We start from the raw sequence: 5,977 nt of genomic DNA, 5'->3' as shown, positions 1-5,977 counted from the left end.
AGTTGCAAATTTCATCATTACTCAACTTCCAATAAGTGGCATATGATTTGTAACATTTTAACCATTCTAATATAGGACGGGAATTATAACAATCAAATCTGTTTGCTCCCCGCTCCTCCCCAGCCGCCCTTTTTTGTCATTGTGATCCTTGTAGAGAAATTATGGAAAGAACAGAAAATGTAATTTTAATTAATAAGAAAACACTGGTTCATAATTTGTAGCTATTCACATTGTATATTTTGCAGTTTGCAGGTCTCTGCTGCAAACAGGACTTGAAAGCTCCAGCAAGAGGAATCAAGGATCCGTTGATCAACCTCGTGCTGTTCTGCCACACTTGTTACCCATGCAGGAAAGTTGTTCCTCTTGCCAACAGCTTCTGTCCTAGAAAAAAAGTATTAATATTCATTAGAACTGCCATAGCTGTCTAGCAAAATTAATCAGTACATCATAATTAGCTAGGGCTTTGCACATTTTTAGCACACGTCTTAATCATTCTTAGAAAGTGATCTAAAGAATTTAGAAAATGGGAAAGGGGACTAGCTAAGCTCTTTTTATAGCAAGGGGGTTATCTTGTGGAAAAAACAGACTGTCCAGATTCCTATATTTAAGAGCCTCTTCCCAAGCTTCTTTCACAATCTGCAGCAAACAAGAAGTCAGCTAGGACTATGAAAAATGGAAGGGGCTTGATGTGAATTTTAGGGACTGTGAGGCACCAGGCAGTATAATGAGTAACACTGGCATCTCTCTCTTAGGCCTTAGAATTAGTCCATCTCTACAGCAGGTGGTCTGTGGACAAAGAGATAAATGAGCAAATGAGACACAAACTTTGGGAAGTCATACTGAGAGTAGATCTGTAGAAGTGATGCAGCACATAGGTAAACAGCACACAGTGCATAATTACGCTGTGGCTTTTACAAGATTTTGTGATGGCCACCATCTTGGGTGGCTTAAAAAAAAGAGGATTAGGTGATCCCATGAAGGCTAACGCTACCAGTGGCTCCTAGCCATGATGTATATGTTGTCTCTTCACTACTGGAGGCCTGTCTGAATACCAGTGGAGAGAGTGATGTTGGACTCACATCCTGCTTTGGGCCTACCTACCAGCCACAGTGAAAACAGGAGACTGGACTAGATTGTCATTTAGCATGATCCAACACAGCTGTTCTTATAGAATCAGTGAACTTCACTTGGTCTATTAATTTCATTGGGTCTGTTCAGAATATGACTTAACATTGGACATTGCCCCATAATAATAATATTCCACTCTTCTAGTAGTACCTGGAAGAGAACACAACATAAATCACAAAACCATATAATGTTGTTTTTGTTGTTTTGTTTTATTACCCACCCTTCGCCATAAGGTCCCTGGACAAGTCACAACAATTTAGAAATACAATACTAAAACTAAATTAAAGCAAATTAATAAACATAAAGAACAAATAAACAATTTTCTATAACTAAAGCAAAACCAGCACTTTGAAACAATGAAGCTTCACTGAAATGGCTCAGCAATTTTCACAGGGGGCACGCCCAAGTTACCTTGTTCCTCCAAGGAGAGCACAACCTCACTCCAAACTAGTTCAGATCACTTGAAGAATAGCTCTGGATTAAATTTCTCTTGACTTAAAGTTAGTTAATTCCCCGTTCACTCTTAAACTGACTCCAGACACCAGTCTATCACTTCCACAGCCCTTCTGGGATCAAGCAAGGGGAATGAGAGGCAGAGCTGTTCATCATCTGCACACTGGTGACATGTAAGCCCAAACCTCTGGCTGACCTCATCCATCAGTTTCCTGCAGGTATTAAAAAGCGCAGAATTCATATAAGGGATCGTGATATCTAGAGATACTCCATTTAGTTCTGAAGCAGAGACCATGTTTATTTATTCACAGAGATATTTATAAACCTCCAATTCATTAAAAACATCAATTTAATAAAAACATTAGAGCATCATAAAACTATTAAATCACAAAATTATGAAATATTTAAAAAAAAAAAAACACAGAACAAATGACCAACACTGAATCACATTAATTCTCTAAAAATGCTTGGTGAGATGAATATGTTTTCACCAAGCAATGAAATAACAAGACTGTAGGTACCTTTCTCGTTTCCATAGGAATAGTGTTCCAAATAACTGGTGCTACTACATCAAAAGCCTTGGTTCATGTAGAAACTGAATGAATATCAGGTTACTGTGGGGCAGTCACACCTTCCATATCATCATCATCATCATCATCATCATCATCATCATCCAATACCTCATGTTGAATTGAGGGAGGCCTTGTTTGTGACATCACCACCCTGAACCATTTGACTCTGGATGAATGGGTGAGTCAGGCATGCTGCAAAAGGATATCTGTCCCTTTCTTGTGGGCCCATTACCCCTGAGAGGCTGATTTGAGGAAACACCCTTCATTCACCAATATTCTTTACAATTCTTTATTCATCTGCTTTAGGTGCTGCATCTTCCTGATTTGAATAGAGCAGAATAGGATAGAGAGGAAAAGAAACCCTACTCCAAGGTTAATGTGGTTTTGGGAGAGAAATTTCTACTCAGCCCCTGGATTAGGCCTATACTGAAAACAAAGGAAAGTGGGTAGGTGCTGAGTTGCCTGAAAGTGTAGGTTAAAGGTAGATCTTCTGGCTTGTATGTTCCCTCTCATGGGTTGCTGTGTCATGAGGATGAGAGGCCAGACCTGACCATAATAATAATAATAATAATAATTTATTATTTGTACCCCGCCCATCTGGCTGGGTTTCCCCAGCCACTCTGGGCGGCTTCCAACAGAGATAAAAAATACACTAAAATGTCACATTTTAAAAACTTCCCTGAACAGGGCTGCCTTCAGATGTCTTCTGAATGTCAGGTAGTTGTCCATCGCCTTGACATCCGATGGGAGGGCATTCCACAGGGCGGGCGCCACCACCGAGAAGGCCCTCTGCCTGGTTCCCTGCAACTTGGCCTCTCGCAGTGAGGGAACCGCCAGAAGGCCCTCGGAGCTGGACCTCAGTGTCCGGGCAGAACGATGGGGGAGGAGACGCTCCTTCAGATATACTGGACCGAGGCCATTTAGGGCTTTAAAGGTCAGCACCAACACTTTGAATTGTGCTCAGAAACGTACTGGGAGCCAATGTAGGTCTTTCAAGACCGGTGTTATATGGTCTCGGCGGCCGCTCCCAGTCACCAGTCTAGCTGCCGCATTCTGTATTAGTTGTAGTTTCCGGGTCACCTTCAAAGGTAGCCCCACGTAGAGCGCATTGCAGTAGTCCAAGCGGGAGATAACCAGAGCATGTACCACTCTGGCGAGACAGTCCGCAGGCAGATAGGGTCTCAGCCTACGTACCAGATGGAGCTGGTAAACAGCTGCCCTGGATACAGATTTGACCTGTGCCTCCATGGACAGCTGTGAGTCCAAAATGACTCCCAGGCTGCGCACCTGGTCCTTCAGGGGCACAGTTACCCCATTCAGGACCAGGGAATCCTCCACACCTGCCCGCCTCCTGTCCCCCAAAAACAGTACTTCTGTCTTGTCAGGATTCAATCTCAATCTGTTAGCCGCCATCCATCCTCCAACCGCCTCCAGACACTCACACAGGACTGTCACCGCCTTCACTGGTTCTGATTTCAAAGAGAGGTAGAGCTGGGTATCATCTGCATACTGATGAACACCCAGCCCAAACCTCCTGATGATCCCTCCCAGCGGCTGCATGTAGATGTTGAAAAGCATGGGGGAGAGGACAGAACCCTGAGGCACCCCACAAGTGAGCGGCCAGGGGTCTGAACACTCATCCCCCACCACCACTTTCTGAACACGGCCCAGGAGGAAGGGGCGGAACCACTGTATGACAGTGCCCCCAGCTCCCAGCCCCTCAAGACGGTCCAGAAGGATGTCATGGTCGATGGTATCAAACGCCACTGAGAGATCCAGCAGAACTAGGAAACAGCTCTCACCTTTGTCCCTAGCCCGCCGGAGATCATCAACCAGTGCGACCAAGGCAGTTTCAGTCCCATGATGAGGCCTGAATCCCGACTGGAAGGGATCCAAATGGTCCGCTTCTTCCAGGCGTGCCTGGAGTTGTTCAGCAACCACTCGCTCAATCACCTTGCCCAAGAATGGGAGGTTTGAGACTGGGCGATAATTGGCCATCGTGGCCGCATCTAAAGATGGTTTTTAAAGAAGCGGTTTAATAACCACCTCTTTCAGCTGGTCTGGGAAGGCTCCCTCACGGAGGGAAGCATTCACCACCCCACGAAGCCCATCGCCCAGTCCTTCCCAGCTAGCTTTTATAAGCCAGGATGGGCAAGGATCCAGGAGACAGGTGGTTGGCTTCACTCGTCCAAGCAGCCTGTCCACATCCTCGGAGGTAACAGATTGAAATTGATCCCACACAACTTGACCAGACAGGACTCTAGCACTCTCCCGCCCCGGCCCTGCTCCCACGGTGGAGTCTACTTCTTCCCGAATCTGAGCGATTTTATCTGCAAAAAAATTTGCAAAATCATTGCAGGAGAACATGTGGCCCGTACTGGGCCCCGATGTTACAGGTGGTTCCACTAAATTGCGAACCACCTGAAAGAGTCTCCTGCTGCTGTTTTCTGCAGATGCAATAGAGGCGGTGAAGAAAGTCTTCTTCGCCGTCGCTATCGCCACTTGGTAGGCTTGACGTTGAGCTCTAACCCGTGTCCGGTCAGATTCAGAATGAGTTATCCGCCACCGGCGCTCTAGCCGTCTCAACGATTGTTTCATTGCCCTCAGATCCGTGGAAAACCACGGGGCTCTCCGGGCTTCATGCAATCGGAGAGGGCGCTTCGGAGCCAAACAGTCAATAGCCCTGGTTAACTCCACATTCCAGCGGGCCACCAGGGAATCAGCTGAAAGGCCATCAACATGGGATAAAGCATCCCCAACCACTCTCTGGAAACCATTTGGATCCATTAAGTGGCGGGGGCGGACCATCCGAATCGGTCCCACCTCCCTGCAGAGGGGATGGGTCGCGGAGAAGTCCAGTTGCACCAGGAAGTGATCTGACCATGGCACTTCTTTCGTTTCGCTTTTACTTAGTGTCAGATCACCAACATCCGTAGAGGTAAACACCAGGTCCAAGGCATGTCCGCGGCTATGGGTTGGGCCAGACTTATTCAGGGACAGCCCCATGGAGGCCATGCTTTCCACGAAGTCCCGAGCGGCCCCTTGTAAGGTCGTGTCGGCATGGATGTTAAAATCCCCTAGGACGACCAAGCTAGGTATCTCCAGGAGAACATCCGCCACGACCTGAAGCAGCTCGGGCAGGGAATCCTTGGTGCAGCGGGGAGGTCGGTACACCAAAAGGAATCCTGTACTGCCCCTATTGCCCAACTTCCAGAACATGCACTCAGAAAACTGGGTCTTCCCAATAGGACGCCTGGTGCAAACTAATGACTTCCTAAAAATCACTGCAACCCCCCCTCCCCGCCCACATGACCTGGGTTGCTGTGCGTAAGAGAAACCTGGTGGACAAGCAGCGGCAAGGACAGGCCCATCTGCTTCATCCAACCAAGTCTCTGTTACACATGCCAGGTCAAGTCCTCCATCCATGATCAAGTCATGGATGGCAGTGGTCTTATGAATCATTGACCTGGCATTGCACAGCAACACTTTCAGGTCATGTGGGTATCCCTTGCTGATTCTAGTATTCATCCGGTCAGGACCAGACCCAGAGGCAGGGATAGCCCTCAGACAACGACTAAACCTGCCTCCTCTGTAATGACATGGTCTGGTCTTAGCGTAACTCCTCCTCCTACCCGTGATCACTGAGATCGGTTGTCCCAGTGCATTCCCCCCTGTGAAGCATATCCCAGCCATTTTGTGGGCTGGGGCCCATTCCCCGGCAGCCCTGACCCCTCCCCTTAAGAACAAAATAACCCTTTTAAGAAACAAACAAACAAACAAAAAACACAAATAAGACAATATAAACAAAAAACAATAAAAATTAC

At 46.9% G+C, this 5,977-nt stretch overlaps 1 long non-coding RNA gene across 1 annotated transcript; it reads right to left on the bottom strand.

Moving 5' to 3' along the window:
* Nucleotides 1-214: 214 nt before the first annotated feature.
* On the bottom strand, nt 215-2,205 carry LOC309341529. Its single transcript, XR_014156375.1, has 3 exons — nt 2,103-2,205; nt 1,540-1,793; nt 215-381 (listed from the first exon to the last, which is right to left on the bottom strand). It is a non-coding gene; the product is annotated as an uncharacterized lncRNA (long non-coding RNA).
* Between the last annotated feature and the right edge of the window lie 3,772 nt (nt 2,206-5,977).

Source organism: Podarcis erhardii (genome assembly GCF_964252035.2).
Source record: "Podarcis erhardii genome assembly, chromosome: 5".
NCBI lineage: Eukaryota > Metazoa > Chordata > Lepidosauria > Squamata > Lacertidae > Podarcis > Podarcis erhardii.
The sequence above is the reverse complement of the archived record's forward strand: the minus strand, read 5'-3'. Positions and strand labels throughout refer to the sequence as shown.